This window comes from Oncorhynchus gorbuscha, linkage group LG09, assembly GCF_021184085.1.
Source record: "Oncorhynchus gorbuscha isolate QuinsamMale2020 ecotype Even-year linkage group LG09, OgorEven_v1.0, whole genome shotgun sequence".
Lineage (NCBI taxonomy): Eukaryota > Metazoa > Chordata > Actinopteri > Salmoniformes > Salmonidae > Oncorhynchus > Oncorhynchus gorbuscha.
This window is the reverse complement of record NC_060181.1, coordinates 12,337,712-12,353,763: the sequence shown is the minus strand read 5'-3', so window position 1 is coordinate 12,353,763 and position 16,052 is coordinate 12,337,712. Positions and strand designations below refer to the sequence as shown.

Sequence of the window (16,052 nt, the reverse complement as noted above, 5' to 3'; positions counted from 1 at the left end):
ATTGACAGACTTTTATGAGCTGTTTTGACTGCAACTAAGCATACAGTGGCTTACAAAAGTATTCACCCCCCTTGGTATTTTTCCTATTTTGTTGCCTTACAACCTGGAATTAAAATGGGTTTTGGGGGGTTTGCATCATTTGATTTACACAAAATGTCTACCACTTTGAAGATTCAAAATATTTTTTATTGCGAAACAAACAAGAAATAAAACAAAAAAATAGAAAACTTGAGCGTGCATAACTATTCACCCCCCAAAGGCAATACCTTGTAGAGCCACCTTTTGCAGCAATTACAGCTGCAAGTCTCTTGGGGTATGTCTCTATAAGCTTGGCACATCTAGCCACTGGGATTGTTGTCCGTTCTTCAAGGCAAAACTGCTCCAGATGATCCTTCAAGTTGGACGGGTTCCGCTGGTGTACAGCAATCTTTAGGTCATACCACAGATTCTCAATTGGATTGAGGTCTGGGCTTTGACTAGGCCATTCCAAGACATTTAAATGTTTCCCCTTAAACCACTCAAACGCTGCTTTAGCAGTATGCTTAGAGTTATTGTCCTGCTGGAAGGTGAACCCTCATCCCAGTCTCAAATCTCTGGAAGACTGAAACGGGTTTCCCTCAAGAATTTCCCTGTATTTAGTGCCATCCATCATTCCTTCAATTCTGACCAGTTTCCCAGTCCCTGCCGATGAAAAACATCCCCACAGCATGATGCTGCCACCACCATGTTTCACTGTGGAGATGGTCATGTAAGGTGTTGGGTTTGCACCAGACCTAGTGTTTTCCTTGATGGCCAAAGAACTCTCATCTGACCAGAGTACCTTCTTCCATATGTTTGGGGAGTCTCCCACATGCCTTTTGGCGAACACCAAACGTGTTTCTTTATTTATTTTCTTCTTTAAGCAATGGCTTTTTTTCTGGACACCCAGCTTTGTGGAGTGTACAGCTTAAAGTGGTCCTATAGACAGATACTCCAATCTCCACTGTGGAGCTTTGCAGCTCCAAACAGGGCAATCCTGTAGTAGTGTTCTCTCCCAACTCCTCACCATCCAGCATGTGGTACATCCCACCTGAACACACAGGAGAGGTTACACATGGAGGGAGAGAGATAGAGATGTGTTATAGAGGTAAGAAAGAAAGAAACAAGATTGCATGGCAGAACAGAAGACATAGTTTGTGTATGTGTGTACTCACTAGTAGAAGAGAGGCTGAAGAAATAGCTGGTGACAGCACCACTCTGAATCACATCACGTAGAGCATCCTGCAGAAAACACTGTTAGACACAAGCTCTCTCACACTGACACACCTTTGTCCTCGGGCTGTACATGACGAGGATTAACTGTTGGGTCTCTCGGGATCATTTCAGCGAGAATGTCTGTGCTATTCTGTTGCTGTGTCTCTCCTTCCGAAGACAACGACGAGGTATTGTATTGGAACATGAATGAAACATGATGTATTGTCTGGGGTTAAAGTACACTTTATTTTTCACGGGGAAATATAATTTATGGAATCAGACACATAAACACGGGCGGCAGGTAGCCAGCCGATTGGTTAAGAGGTTGATCCAATAACCCGAATCCCCGAGCTGACCAGGTGAAAAATCTGCTCTTGTACAGGACACTTAATTAACCATAATTGCTCCTGTAAATTGCTCTGCATTAGAGCGTCTGCTAAATTACTCAAAATGTGAAAATAATCACACATGCCATTAGGCTGCTTTCAAATAATAAGCTTGATCAGATCATATTTACAATAAACCAATGTAATAGTGCTCAACACATGACCTACATGTATCTGCATCAGGAAGGGTTATGGCACAATATTACCCACTTGAGTAAAACACACACTACTGAATATAATAGGTCTGTTGTTACAGTGTTTTAGACATTGATTGGATTTGTATAACCCGCCCCCATACCTCACTCACATAGTGGAACGTGTGTGTTACAGAGACAGCCTCTACTTCACACCAAGCCTTCAAAATCAGCTAAACCAGAGTCGGACAGACAGCCTCGACCAGCACACACAGGTTCAATCACACATATTACCACAATAGTACAAGTGTGTGCGCTTGTGTGTGTGTTATTGACTCTGTTTTGTGTGTGTGTGTGTGTGTTATTGACTGTGTGTGTGTGTGTTATTGACTGTGTGTGTGTGTGTGTGTGTGTGTGTGTGTGTGTGTGTGTGTGCGTGTGCGTGTGCGTGTGTGTGTGTGTGTGTGTGTGTGTGTGTGTGTGTGTGTGTGTGTGTGTGTGTGTGTGTGTGTGTGTGTGTGTGTGTGTTTCAGTGAGCCAGAGTGGTCGGTTGGTCCCAAAGCGTGTGGGTCTAATAGACTTGGACCAGCGGTTCTCTGATGTAGCCGTGACGTTCAACCAACAACAGGAGAACTATGATGCCATGAAGGAACACATCATCTCTCTGCGACTGCACCTACGACTGTAACAATGACAGCAACCTGACTCTTACGGAGTGTGTGAGGAAGATTAAAGAGGAACACAGTGAGACACACACACACACACACACATTTGTTTTAGTATCCTTGTGAGGACTAAACAATTGATTCCCATTCAAAATCCTATTTTCCCTAACCCCTTACCCTAACCCCTTAACCTAACCCCTTAACCTAACCCCTTAACCTAACCCCAACCCTTAACCTAACCCTTAACCTAACCTCTAATTGTAACCCTAACCTAAAATAGCCTTTTTTCCTTGTGGAGACCGGCTAAATTTCCCCACTTGTCTGAATTTTCCTTGTTTTACTATAATTGTGAGGACTTCTGGTCCCCATGAGGATAAGGAAACCAACCAAAAGAAAACATGCAGGCATAACAGAGCCATGCCAGTCCTCTCTCTCTTCCTGACCTCACACAGTTCCAACTCCATCATCAAGTTCGCTGACGACACGACAGTTGTAGGCCTCATTACCGACAACGACGAGACGGCCTACAGAGAGGATGTAAGCACTCTGACGACATGGTGCCATTTAAACGTTTCTCCCTCAACGGCAGCAAAACAAAGGAGCTGATTGTGGACTTCAGGAGGAACCGGGCTGGGCATGCCCACATCCTTATCAACAGGGCAGCCGCGGTGACGGTCAAAACCGACCAAGTTCCTAGGCGTACACATCTCCGAGGAGCTGAAACAGTCAACCCACTTGGATACCGGGGTGAAGAAAGCACGACAGCGACTCTTCAACCTCAGGACAATCTACTTCTCACTTCCTCCCCGTTGCTCCCCCAATGGACATGTTCCCTCTGGAACATTCCACCCCCCCCCCCTACCCCCTCCCCCAATGGACATTTGTCATTGTTACAGTTAAATATATCTATATTATATATCTATATTATTATTTTACATTTTGTTATTATTGTTTCATTAACTACTCTTTATGACCTTCACCATTGGAGCTCAAAGCTTAATAATTAACTGTACCCTGTGTATGTGACATATAAACTCATCTAATCTAATCTTTTTACCCCGCTCACTTCCACTCCCTTCCATACGACAGGTAAAGGGTAAGTCTACAGATGAAGGCATTATAACGTCTCTCTCTCTCTCTCTCTCTCTCTCTCTCTCTCTCTCTCTCTCTCTCTCTCTCTCTCTCTCTCTCTCTCTCTCTCTCTCTCTCTCTCTCTCTCTCTCTCTCTCTCTCTCTCTCTCTCTCTCTCTCTCTAGAGGACAGTTGGTGTGTAACCATGGTGATGAAGGGCTATGACTTCTCTCTCTCAGTGGTTCCGCTGAGGTCTGAGGTCGAGGGGGATGAGTCTCCGCCTAGCCGCCTCCGATTAGCTCAGGAGGAGCTCTGGGGCATTTCCAAGGGCGCCAAAGCGATAAGCGCTGCTGGGACCAAGCTCCAGGAGCTGATAGGCTGGCTGCTGAGTGGAGGGGAGCGAATGGCGGAGCAGGTCAGGGAGGCAGCACCAACCCATCAGGACCACTGTAGGCTGGAGGAGAACCTGATTGAGACCATGCAGGAAGTGAGAAGGGCGAGGGAGCTTTCACTAGGTTACCGCCAGCAGGCTGGAGAGGTCCAAACTGAGGCTACACAGATAGCAGGACTGGCCTGACACACACCAAACCACCTGTGGCTCCCCCAAAACATAGCAGTTTCTGCAGCCTACTCAGACACTCTCCTGCCATGTTACATAGCCTGTTTATACACTTATGGTTGAGTTTTGAGTAGTTATACTGTTGTGGTCAATAGTTAGGCTACACTCTAGGCCTAATTGCCATTGAAACCTATAGGCCTAAAATGGCCGTAAGGTAATTTAGATATTCAATTTGGCACCGGCTGCCATATGTTACCGCATCGAGAATATTGAAATACTGCTAGTTTTGAATTCAACTGCCTTTTTTGTCAGCACGCTAGGCTAACTAATGCTAAACCAAGCCATTGGATTCCACAACACTTCCGGAAGCTACTCACCCCAATGGTAGGTGTTGTATTTTAATGGAAAGCAATGGGCTGTTTTAGCATTAGCTAGCCTAGCATGAGGAGGAAAAAGGCAGTCTACTTGAAAACTAGCAGTATTGCTATATTCTCGATTGATCGTTTCTTGATATTGAGATAATTAGGAGTAAAGCTACAACAACATCTTCCATCCCTGGATTGAGGTACATTTTTGAGCAATATCACACTATTATCCCGGTAGTCTCTTCCTGTATAGCTATTCCCCTCTGTCATGTATACATCATTAAGTCTCTTCCTTGATAGTGATTCCCCTCTATCTGGGGACCCAGTGCTGTCGTTCCTCTATCTGGGGACCCAGTGCTGTCGTTCCTCTATCTGGGGACCCAGCGCTGTCGTTCCTCTATCTGGGGACCCAGTGCTGTCGTTCCTCTATCTGGGGACCCAGCGCTGTCGTTCCTCTATCTGGGGACCCAGTGCTGTCGTTCCTCTATCTGGGGACCCAGCGCTGTCGTTCCTCTATCTGGGGACCCAGCGCTGATGTTCCTCTATCTGGGGACCCAGCGCTGATGTTCCTCTATCTGGGGACCCAGTGCTGATGTTCCTCTATCTGGGGACCCAGTGCTGTCGTTCCTCTATCTGGGGACCCAGCGCTGATTCCCCTCCATCTGGGGACCCAGTGCTGTCGTTCCTCTATCTGGGGACCCAGTGCTGATGTTCCTCTATCTGGGGACCCAGTGCTGTTGTTGCTCTATCTGGGGACCCAGTGCTGATATTCCTCTATCTGGGGACCCAGTGCTGTTGTTGCTCTATCTGGGGACCCAGTGCTGATGTTCCTCTATCTGGGGACCCAGCGCTGTCGTTCCTCTATCTGGGGACCCAGTGCTGTTGTTCCTCTATCTGGGGACCCAGTGCTGATGTTCCTCTATCTGGGGACCCAGTGCTGATGTTCCTATATCTGGGGACCCAGTGCTGATGTTCCTATATCTGGGGACCCAGTGCTGATTCCCCTCCATCTGGGGACCCAGTGCTGTCGTTCCTCTATCTGGGGACCCAGCGCTGTCGTTCCTCTATCTGGGGACCCAGCGCTGTCGTTCCTCTATCTGGGGACCCAGCGCTGTCGTTCCTCTATCTGGGGACCCAGTGCTGTCGTTCCACTATCTGGGGACCCAGTGCTGATGTTCCTCTATCTGGGGACCCAGTGCTGATTCCCCTCCATCTGGGGACCCAGTGCTGTCGTTCCTCTATCTGGGGACCCAGTGCTGATGTTCCTCTATCTGGGAACCCAGTGCTGACGTTCCTCTATCTGGGGACCCAGTGCTGTCGTTCCACTATCTGGGGACCCAGTGCTGATGTTCCTCTATCTGGGGACCCAGCGCTGTCGTTCCTCTATCTGGGGACCCAGTGCTGTCGTTCCACTATCTGGGGACCCAGTGCTGATGTTCCTCTATCTGGGGACCCAGTGCTGATTCCTCCATCTGGGGACCCAGTGCTGTCGTTCCTTACACCTTGCGCTTGTAACTCTATGGGTCCACCTCTTACTGGATAGTACTCTCTTTCACACACACTAAGAGGAGAGAGACCTCTGGGGACACTGACCTCTGGGGACACTGACCTCTGGGGACACTGACCTCTGGGGACACTGACCTCTGGGGACACTGACCTCTGGGTCACTTTTAAATATTTTAGGAATCAACGTAGGCTATTTTTACTATCATGTAAAAAGCACACTATGGACCTACACTGTTAGAAAACACTCCTGCAGGGTTCGGCTGGTCTTGGAGTGCCACAGATTATGACTGGTTATAGATTGTGTTTAAGTATTGTATTGTGAGTATGTCTATAAACCCGTTAGAGAAATTAGCTGAGATATATCCTGATTTTTTTCTAATCTAATCTAAAAACAATGTTGATTACACCACTGTCGATATTAGAGATCATGTTAGAGTTTCTTCTGTGTTAATACTGTATGTTATTGTGTTTTATAACACATTAAAACAGCACTCTGTTGTTAGTGTCTTAAGATTTGTATGAACATGTTTGAGTGACATAGTGGAGCATTAGAACATGGTACACTGCACATCTAAACCACTTAGCACACAGAGACTCCTTATTGGTACTGACAGGATCCCGCAGCAGGACAGCAAGATGTAGGGGGGGGACTGTGTGTGTGTGTGTGGGAGGGGGGTTAAGGGTGGGAGAGAGGTGTGTGTGTGTGGGGGGGTAAGGGTAGGAGAGAGATGTATGTGTGTGGGGGGTGTGTAAGGGTGGGAGAGAGATGTGTGTGGGGGGTGTAAGGGTAGGAGAGAGATGTGTGTGTGTGGGGGGGGTGTGTAAGGGTAGGAGAGAGATGTGTGTGTGTGGGGGGTGAAAGGGTGGGAGAGAGATGTGTGGGGGGTGAAAGGGTGGGAGAGAGATGTGTGGGGGGGTGTAAGGGTGGGAGGGTGTGTGGGGGGGTGTGTGGGGGGGTTAAGGGTGGGAGAGAGGTGTGTGTGGGGGGTGTATAAGGGTGTGAGAGAGACGTGTGGGGGGTGTAAGGGTGGGAGAGAGATGTGTGGGGGGGTGTAAGGGTGGGAGAGAGATGTGTGTGTGGGGGGGTGTAAGGGTGGGAGAGAGATGTGTGTGGGGGGGTAAGGGTGGGAGAGAGATGTGTGTGGGGGGGTGTAAGGGTGGGGAGAGATGTGTGTGGGGGGGTTAAGGGTGGGAGAGATGTGTGGGGATGTAAGGGTGGGAGGGATGTGTGGGGGGTGTAAGGGTGGGAGAGAGATGTGTGTGGGGGGTGTAAGGGTGGGAGAGAGATGTGTGTGGGGGGTGTAAGGGTGGGAGAGAGATGTGTGGGGGGGTGTAAGGGTGGGAGAGAGATGTGTGTGGGGGGTGTAAGGGTGGGAGAGAGATGTGTGGGGGGTGTAAGGGTGGGAGAGATGTGTGGGGACGGGGGTGTAAGGGTGGGGAGAGATGTGTGGGTGGGGGGTGTAAGGGTGGGAGAGAGATGTGTGTGGGGGGGTGTAAGGGTGGGAGAGAGATGTGTGTGGGGGGGGGTGTAAGGGTGGGATAGAGATGTGTGGGGGGGTGTAAGGGTGGGAGAGAGATGTGTGGGGGGTGTAAGGGTGGGAGAGAGATGTGTGGGAGGGTGTAAGAGTGGGAGAGAGATGTGTGGGGGGGGGTGTAAGGGTGAGAGAGAGATGTGTGGGGACGGGGGGTGTAAGGGTGGGAGAGAGATGTGTGTGTGGGGGGGTGTAAGGGTAGGAGAGAGATGTGTGTGGGGGTGTAAGGGTGGGAGAGAGATGTGTGTGGGGGGGTGTAAGGGTGGGAGAGAGATGTGTGTGGGGGGGGTGTAAGGGTGGGAGAGAGATGTGTGGGGGGGGTGTAAGGGTGGGAGAGAGATGTGTGGGGGGGTATAAGGGTGGGAGAGAGATGTGTGTGTGGGGGGAGTAAGGGTGGGAGAGAGATGTGTGGGGGGTGTAAGGGTGGGAGAGAGATGAGAGATGTGTGTGTGGGGGTGTAAGGGTGGGAGAGAGATGTGTGGGGGGGGTGTAAGGGTGGGAGAGAGATGTGTGTGTGATTGAGAGAGAAAAAGGGAGATGAGAAGATGGAGGAAAAGCTTTGCTACTGACATGTTGCACTGTAGTGTGAACTAGGACAAGCCAGTCCATGTGTCTGGTCAATCATTTACATCATGTATTAGTTAAAATATTACTGCAATTATCTGAAGATGTTTTTTGTTGTTGCATCGATAACCATTACAGGACCATTAGCTATGCACATCTTATACTGCACCTCATAAACTACTGGCAGATGGAGGCTTGTCTATGAATGTACCAAATTATCATAATATACTTCCAGAGTTACTTCTTACATCAACCTGGTATAATTATTATTAAATCCATTATATTTTTCTGGTTAATAACAATTATATAATGTTAGTCAATAGGCCTTGCAGTGATAACCATGTAGATACAATTCCTAATACAGCATATTATAAATACATACCCTTTAAAGAGTTGAGAACATTGTATATTTTCCCTTTTAAAATCACATATAAAGATGAATTTCAATGTTACAAATATAAGATATTATATAAAACACAATGGTTCGTACATGACCAGTCAGTGTCTCTTCCTCTTCCCGTGGTCTGCCCTGACTGTCAAGAGATGACAGCGACAATCCCCCGTATTTGCGGAAATTATAATGTCCCGCCCCTATACCCAAATTGCATTGGTCGCTATTTCTGGAGGCGTGGGGGTTACATGTTATACTGTTTGACCATTTGCTCACATGCCTGTCATTCCGAATTAATCCTCGGATTCAAGCTAGTAGGAAATGCGGTCGTAAATGAAGATGGAGGTGTATGTTGTTGATAAATGATTTAGATAGTGGATTTATGAAGTAATTGATAGCTACCCATACATATGCTTGGACGGAACAATAGTGGACTTGGAGACAAAAGGAAATATCGAGATAGCATGATAGTAAGTCATTAATACATTTTTTTCCCAGCGAGCTCGTCTTCTTGGAGAGGCCATTCTGACTGTATGCACATTTTCATTTTTGAAATCTGACTTGATTTGGCGAATGATTCTGCTCTGAGGAAACAAATATAGCTCGATAAAGTAGTTAATGCTGCCAGCGACCTCACACTAAGTGGCTTGTAATAACTGTTAGGTAAAATAGCTATCTACAATAGGAAACAACTAGCAGATTGCTGTAGAGCCCACTGGAGAAGCTTTGAAAACTAGGAATATTGCCAAGTACTGTTAGCATCTACTGTAACTAACTAACTAACTAACTAACTAACTAACTAACTAACTAACGTTGAGTCAACTGTGTCAGGTGTGAGTTAAAAATCATTAATTAGTAGCTGGTTTCGTGACTTAGGTTGGCAAGATAACTACGATCCCTGGTTAGATGGTAAACTAGTTGCTAGTTAGCTCACTGGACTGTCATTGGCATGACTTCCGTAATCAGACCGCTGTCCAAAAAAAAATGTTTTCCCTCAGCTAGCAAGTCATTTATACCCTTGTCTTATTTCCAGCAGTCTGGTTTAGTCTATACGATGTAGCTAATCAACACTGATCAATAGTCTTGTAACATCGATCTGCGGTGGATACAGACTCACCAGGGTGGGAATAATTAGTGATACTTTCCAACAGGAATCTGTTCCAAAAACCTCGTAAAATAACAAGGACGCCAACAAACAACTCCTACAAAGTAGCACGATCAATTCACCTTGTAAACTAGCTGCCGAATAGGCATCGACTCAACACGTAGATTATTCTTAATGTTTGTCCATAGGCAACCAGAGTGAGGACAGACATTTATGAAAAATGTGAAAATGTAATGAAGTAGCCCACTCCATATCCGGTATCTTATTCTGCCGAACAGATTCTTGTTGGAAAGTTCCACTAATTATTCCCACCCGACTCACGACTGTAGAGACAGACGCACACAGAGAGTCAGTCCCTCTGCTATAGAGCAGTTCCACAGTGATGGATTTACACTTTGATTCAGATTCTTCTCTTTCAAATGTACGCCAAACAAAAAACATTTGATTTCAAAGTTTAACAAACCATGCACAAGGAGTACTTTGAATAATTTACACAGACATTTTGGAAGAATTGTGCTGAAACACATTTTTGTAAATCTCCCTCCTGTCAGGGCCCATATCTGTGCAGAAATCTCCCTCCTGTCAGGGCCCATATCTGTGCAGAAATCTCCCTCCTGTCAGGGCCCATATCTGTGCAGAAATCTCCCTCAGTTTTTATGTGACTATTAAGATTCAAAGATGTCTGCAGAAAGAACGTGTCGGCTATGACATTGACACTTGAGTTTTGAGGGTAAAAAATATGGTTATTGAATGACATTAAGTGAAGTGGATTTACATCTGGTAAAGGAATAAGATCATGTGACCCTTATCTGTACTACACAGAAATATATAACTATGGATGTGAATTATGGTAATGCATTTCACTGCTTTGTATCTTCAGTAGGTACACAGGTAGAAATATCCAATATCTGTCTTTTGCATATTTGGGTATTCTAAACACTGGCTATTATTATAATGAGCTCCTCCCCCAAATAACACCGCGGCAAAGACAGTACAGTACTGCTTCTCCAATACAAATCCCAGATCACAAACGTAGGCGATGCCATGGTGATGTTGGCTAGCTAAACTCATGCGTCGAATCACGTCATCGGCCCTAATGGTCGTCTTGCGCTGGACTGCGCATGTGCAGGCCATCAAATCAAAGGCACTCCTTTAAATATAAAGTTGTTTTTGACAACAACAAAAAAATCAGTTTGTCACTCACGAGGTAGGAGTAATAATGAATTCAGCTACTTGAGACATTGTCTGGAATCTAGGTTGTGGCTTTAGATTTTTGAGAAAATTAACAATTTAAGGAACAGTGTTACACTTCTCCCAGTCCAAACCCCGGCCTGGTCTGCTTCACAAGTATTCCTGGAAGTCTCGCGACGTTGCGCCTCTGGGTTTAGAAACAATGCTACCTTATATAATGTTACTTACCCTACATTATTCATCTCATATGTATACATATATACTGTACTCTATATCATCGACTGCATCCTTATGTAACACATGTATCACTAGCCACTTTAACTATGCCACTTTGTTTACTTTGTCTACATATTCATCTCATATGTATATACTGTACTCGATACCATCTACTGTATGCTGCTCTGTACCATCACTCATTCATATATCCTTATGTACATATTCTTTATCCCCTTACACTGTGTATAATACAGTAGTTTTGGAATTGTTAGTTAGATTACTTGTTGGTTATCACTGCATTGTCGGAACTAGAAGCACAAGCATTTCGCTACACTCGCATTAACATCTGCTAACCATGTGTATGTGACAATTTTTTTTTTTTTGATTTGAACTGTGTGACCTAGGTCTGTACCGGACCAAATTTGAACCAATCACAGTACAGTACATACAGTGAAGGTGATATGTTCAGTTCAATACACTACATTATACTCTGCTGCACCAGGGGTCTCATTAATGCAGAATTCTGTGTTTTTAATGCAGAAATATGTATTTTTTAAAAGCGTGTAAGAAATGTGTTTTCTATGAAGGAAAGCTATAGTTGCACATCCCTGATCAGTCTATTGATGAAACACTGACTTTCAATACGAAACACGGATGACGAGTTCTAAACGCAAATTTGTTGATGGTCTGCGACCTCTACTGTACCTGACCTCTACTGTACCTGACCTCTACTGTACCTGACCTCTACTGTACCTGACCTCTACTGTACCTGACCTCTACTGTAAAGTATAGTCCTGTGTTCTACTGTAATTACTGCGCTGTCTGAACTTGTGAAACAGACTTCTATCATTGGTTCAGGTTTCGTCTGGCCAGAGCAGACTGACCAAATTTCAACTACTTTTAAACGTTCCTGGATGTCCGGTTTTGTCGGTGCTCAGTGGCTGAAGATGCCTGTTACAGTAAATGGGGAGAGTTGTGAGCTGAACATAACAGTATGTCAGTGGAAGGGAGGACAGTAGCAGGTGATACAACTGGTTTGTAACTACTACGATTTCCCATTGTAGCCAATTCAATTGCAGTAAGCTAATTCATAGTTTTAATCCCTTAATAAATTCATAAACTTCATATCAGCAAAATAAAAAATACAACTATTTGATACTTTCACTTGTTACTTCTGTGATCTTTCATTATCGTCCCTCCACATGAGGGAGAGACATTAGAAAATATATTAAAGGTATGTGGTTTTTTGGTAATGGAATTACAAGGCTATGTTTCTTAAACTTAGAGAAAGCAGAATCATTTTATCAAAAATATAATATGTGTTGATAGTAGTTGGCAGGGGACTTTGGCTCCCTAGTGGCGCAGCCAGTGTTGGAGGTGTCACTACAGACCCTGGTTCGATTCTGGGCTGTATCACAACCGGCCCGTGATTGGGTGTCCCATATTTTATTTCTTCATTTATTTTGCTCCTTTATTTTTATTTCTACTTTGCACATTCTTCCACTGCAAATCCACCATTTCAGTGTTTTACTTGCTATATTGTATTTACTTCGCCACCATGGCCTTTTTTTGCCTTTACCTCCCTTCTCACCTCATTTTCTCACATTGTATATAGACTTGTTTACACTGTATTATTGACTGTATGCTTGTTTTACTCCATGTGTAACTCTGTGTCGTTATATGTGTCGAACTGCTTTGCTTTATCTTGGCCAGGTCGCAATTGTAAATGAGAACTTGTTCTCAACTGGCCTACCTGGTTAAATAAAGGGGAAATAAATCAAATAAATAGGGCGGAGCACAATTGGCCTATTGGCGTATTCAGGGTTTGGCCGGGGTACGCCGTCATTGTAAATGAGAATTTGTTCTTAAGTGTCTTAACTGACTTGCCTAGTTAAATAAAAGCTTAAATAAATTTTAAAAAGCTACATTTAAAAAAATGTATTTCTAATACAGTAAGACTTGTTCTAGTAGATATTGTCTAAGACCCCTTTTCTATCTCTTTGACCAGAAATCAAAGCCTTATTCCTAGTAGAATGTATATATGCCTTAATTCCTCTAAAATATAGACTCTTAGCTTTCATTTGACACCCGCTCATGGCTCCTGATAGGAGAGAGCTTGGCCTAACAGCAGTATGAGGAGAGAGCTCTCAGTAAATATGATCAGAGCTAAGCCTATACTGTGTATACTGCCTATACTCAATTAAAAGTTGACTTTATTCTGTGGTGCACGATGGTATAGTGCGGTATTGACTTTATGCAGTGGTGCATTATGGTATAGTGCGGTATTGACTTTATGCAGTGGTGCATTATGGTATAGTACAGTATTGACTTTATGCAGTGGTGCATTATGGTATAGTGCAGTATTGACTTTATGCAGTGGTGCATTATGGTATAGTGCGGTATTGACTTTATGCAGTGGTGCATTATGGTATAGTGCGGTATTGACTTTATGCAGTGGTGCATTATGGTATAGTGCGGTATTGACTTTATGCAGTGGTGCATTATGGTATAGTGCGGTATTGACTTTATGCAGTGGTGCATTATGGTATAGTGCGGTATTGACTTTATGCAGTGGTGCATTATGGTATAGTGCGGTATTGACTTTATGCAGTGGTGCATTATGGTATAGTGCGGTATTGACTTTATGCAGTGGTGCATTATGGTATAGTGCGGTATTGACTTTATGCAGTGGTGCATTATGGTATAGTGCGGTATTGACTTTATGCAGTGGTGCATTATGGTATAGTGCGGTATTGACTTTATGCAGTGGTGCATTATGGTATAGTGCGGTATTGACTTTATGCAGTGGTGCATTATGGTATAGTGCGGTATTGACTTTATGCAGTGGTGCATTATGGTATAGTGCGGTATTGACTTTATGCAGTGGTGCATTATGGTATAGTGCGGTATTGACTTTATGCAGTGGTGCATTATGGTATAGTGCGGTATATTACGTCACAGCAAGTGGGAGTTAGATCGCTGATTATTCTTTTGGGTTCGGTGTAAAGCGTTGGTACCCAGGCGCTATTGCGTCTCTCTCCTCACTGAATGAATGAGGTGAATTGATGAATAAGTGATGGAAACCAGATAGGAACTGATAAATGTGCACGACTTCACCATTTTGAAATTGAATGAACTGAATAATGATGAGGATGATGAAGAAGAAGAGGGTGATTTTTTTTTTTTTTTGAATTTAGAACAATAGTGTAAAAATAGCAGGAAACGGATGTCTGTGCCTGGTCAGCTGGCTTCTCTTCTCAGACACCACTAATCCAGCTGTAGGTGAAGCTTTATCTTTAGGAACCAGGAACCACACAGTTACCGGGTCAACAGTAGGCTGTTTACTTGCCTCCCAAGGGGAGTGTGGCCTCTGAAGCGATGGAGGAAAATCAACAAGATACCCAAGTATCCATTCACAATAGCTGGCCTTATGGTATCTGCAGTTTTGCACTGGGAAATGTCCCAGTCTGTGGTGAATAGCATCCTCTTCACAAAGCACCCACTCTTTGTTTATGTAATTGGCTGTAAGGCACAAGTGTTCTATTTTTAGAAAATCGTCAGTCCACATGTCAAGTGTAATTACGCCGTTACCCAAGTTCTCTCAACTCCGGGACCACCCGCCAGCTGATTTATTTTTTGGGGGCCGATGCAGGTCTCTATAATGGTAGAGGAGATGGATTCTCTGACAGAATCATCCACACCTCCCCAATCATTTAGTATAATAGTTTGGCTAGGTGTGGGAATTCCACAATTTGTGCCACAGTTTAGGCGACTGACCGCAGCATCTATCAGTAATCTGAGCAAGTATAGGAGCGACGTTTTAACCTTCTGAATGAATGGGTTTAACCTGTTGAATGAATTGGTTTTAACCTGTTGAATGAATTGGTTTTAACCTTCTGAATTGATGGTTATGGAAATGCTACTGAATAGATAACAAGAATGTAAATAAACATCTTGGTGGCATCAAATCAGATTTTATGTCACATGCATCGAATATATGTGGTGTAGATATTATCGTGCTTTTGCTTACGACCCCTTCCTCCCAACAATCAACAGCTGTGCATTATGAGTCTGACAGCACAGTGGTTCGTCGAGGATTCCGTACTGAGGAAAGCCGTATTGCATGCTGGTTCTCATACCGCGGCTGCCATTTCAATGGCATTCCAGAACATGTTTGAAACGTTTGAACACACTCCGGTATTCCGTCTGTTTAAACGGTTTCAATGTTTTGCTCACGTCGGCCACAGAGTGAGAACACACAGACATCTGGAAAAACAGGGTCTTTCACGCAAGGCACAGTGTTCTTTTCCTCGACGTGTAAAACCGCATTTAGCTTGTTTGGGAGAACTGCTTCGCTGGGCAACTCATGGCCGCGTTTCCCTTCTGTAATCCGTTATAGTTTTCTCTGCCACACAGGACGATCATCGGAGCCGGGGGAATAGGATTCCACCTTCTATATTGCCCTTTTATTTTGTATTGTGCTTTTACACCTGCATTGTTTGCTGTTTGGGGTTTTAGGCTGGGCTTCTGTACAGCACTTTGAGATATCAGCTGATGTACGAAGGGCTATATAAATAAATTTGATTTGATTTGATTTTGATTTGTTTGGTGTCTCGTCGAAGTTCGTAGCTTTCTTGTGTGTCCGTGTCCCATTCATTGAAAGCGGTAGCTCTGGCCTGTATCCCAGCGCGGGTATTGCCTGTACTTCATGGTTTTTGGTTTGGGTACGTTCTTAATAATCACTGTGGGGACAACATCGTCGATGCACTTATTGAACTCAACGCTCTCGGATGAATCGCGGGAACGTCAAATGTTATGTTCCTTTTGATGGCATAGAAGGAAGGCCCTTCTTGCTCTTTCTCTCTCTCGCTCTTTTGTTCTCTCTTAAGGCTCTTTCATGGCAACTCTCTTTGGAACACCATTATTTGTGTCTCTTTCTCTCTCTCGCAGTAGACATTTTCTTTCTCTCTCTCTCGCTCTTTCTCTCTCTCGCTCTTTCTCTCTCTCGCTCTTTCTCTCTCTCTCTCTCGCTCTTTCTCTCTCTCTCTCTCGCTCTCTCTCTCTCTCTCTCTCTCTCTCGCTCTTCTCTCTCTCTCTCTCTCTCTCTCTCGCTCTCTCTCTCTCTCTCTCTTTC

At 44.6% G+C, this 16,052-nt stretch overlaps 1 protein-coding gene and 1 long non-coding RNA gene across 2 annotated transcripts in view; one reads left to right on the top strand and one right to left on the bottom strand.

The window, feature by feature from the left end:
* Window positions 1-887: 887 nt before the first annotated feature.
* Window positions 888-8,532, bottom strand: LOC124042694. The gene is made up of 3 exons (XR_006840192.1): window positions 8,398-8,532; window positions 1,194-1,260; window positions 888-1,069 (listed from the first exon to the last, which is right to left on the bottom strand). It is a non-coding gene; the product is annotated as an uncharacterized LOC124042694 (long non-coding RNA).
* Window positions 8,533-8,698: 166 nt separating this feature from the next.
* LOC124043176 (hyccin-like) overlaps window positions 8,699-16,052 on the top strand; it is a 37,747-nt gene continuing 30,393 nt past the window's right edge. Inside the window, exon 1 of the mRNA XM_046361453.1 lies at window positions 8,699-8,876. The gene's annotated coding sequence lies outside the window, so the exon portion shown is untranslated. The remainder of the gene's footprint in view (window positions 8,877-16,052) is intronic.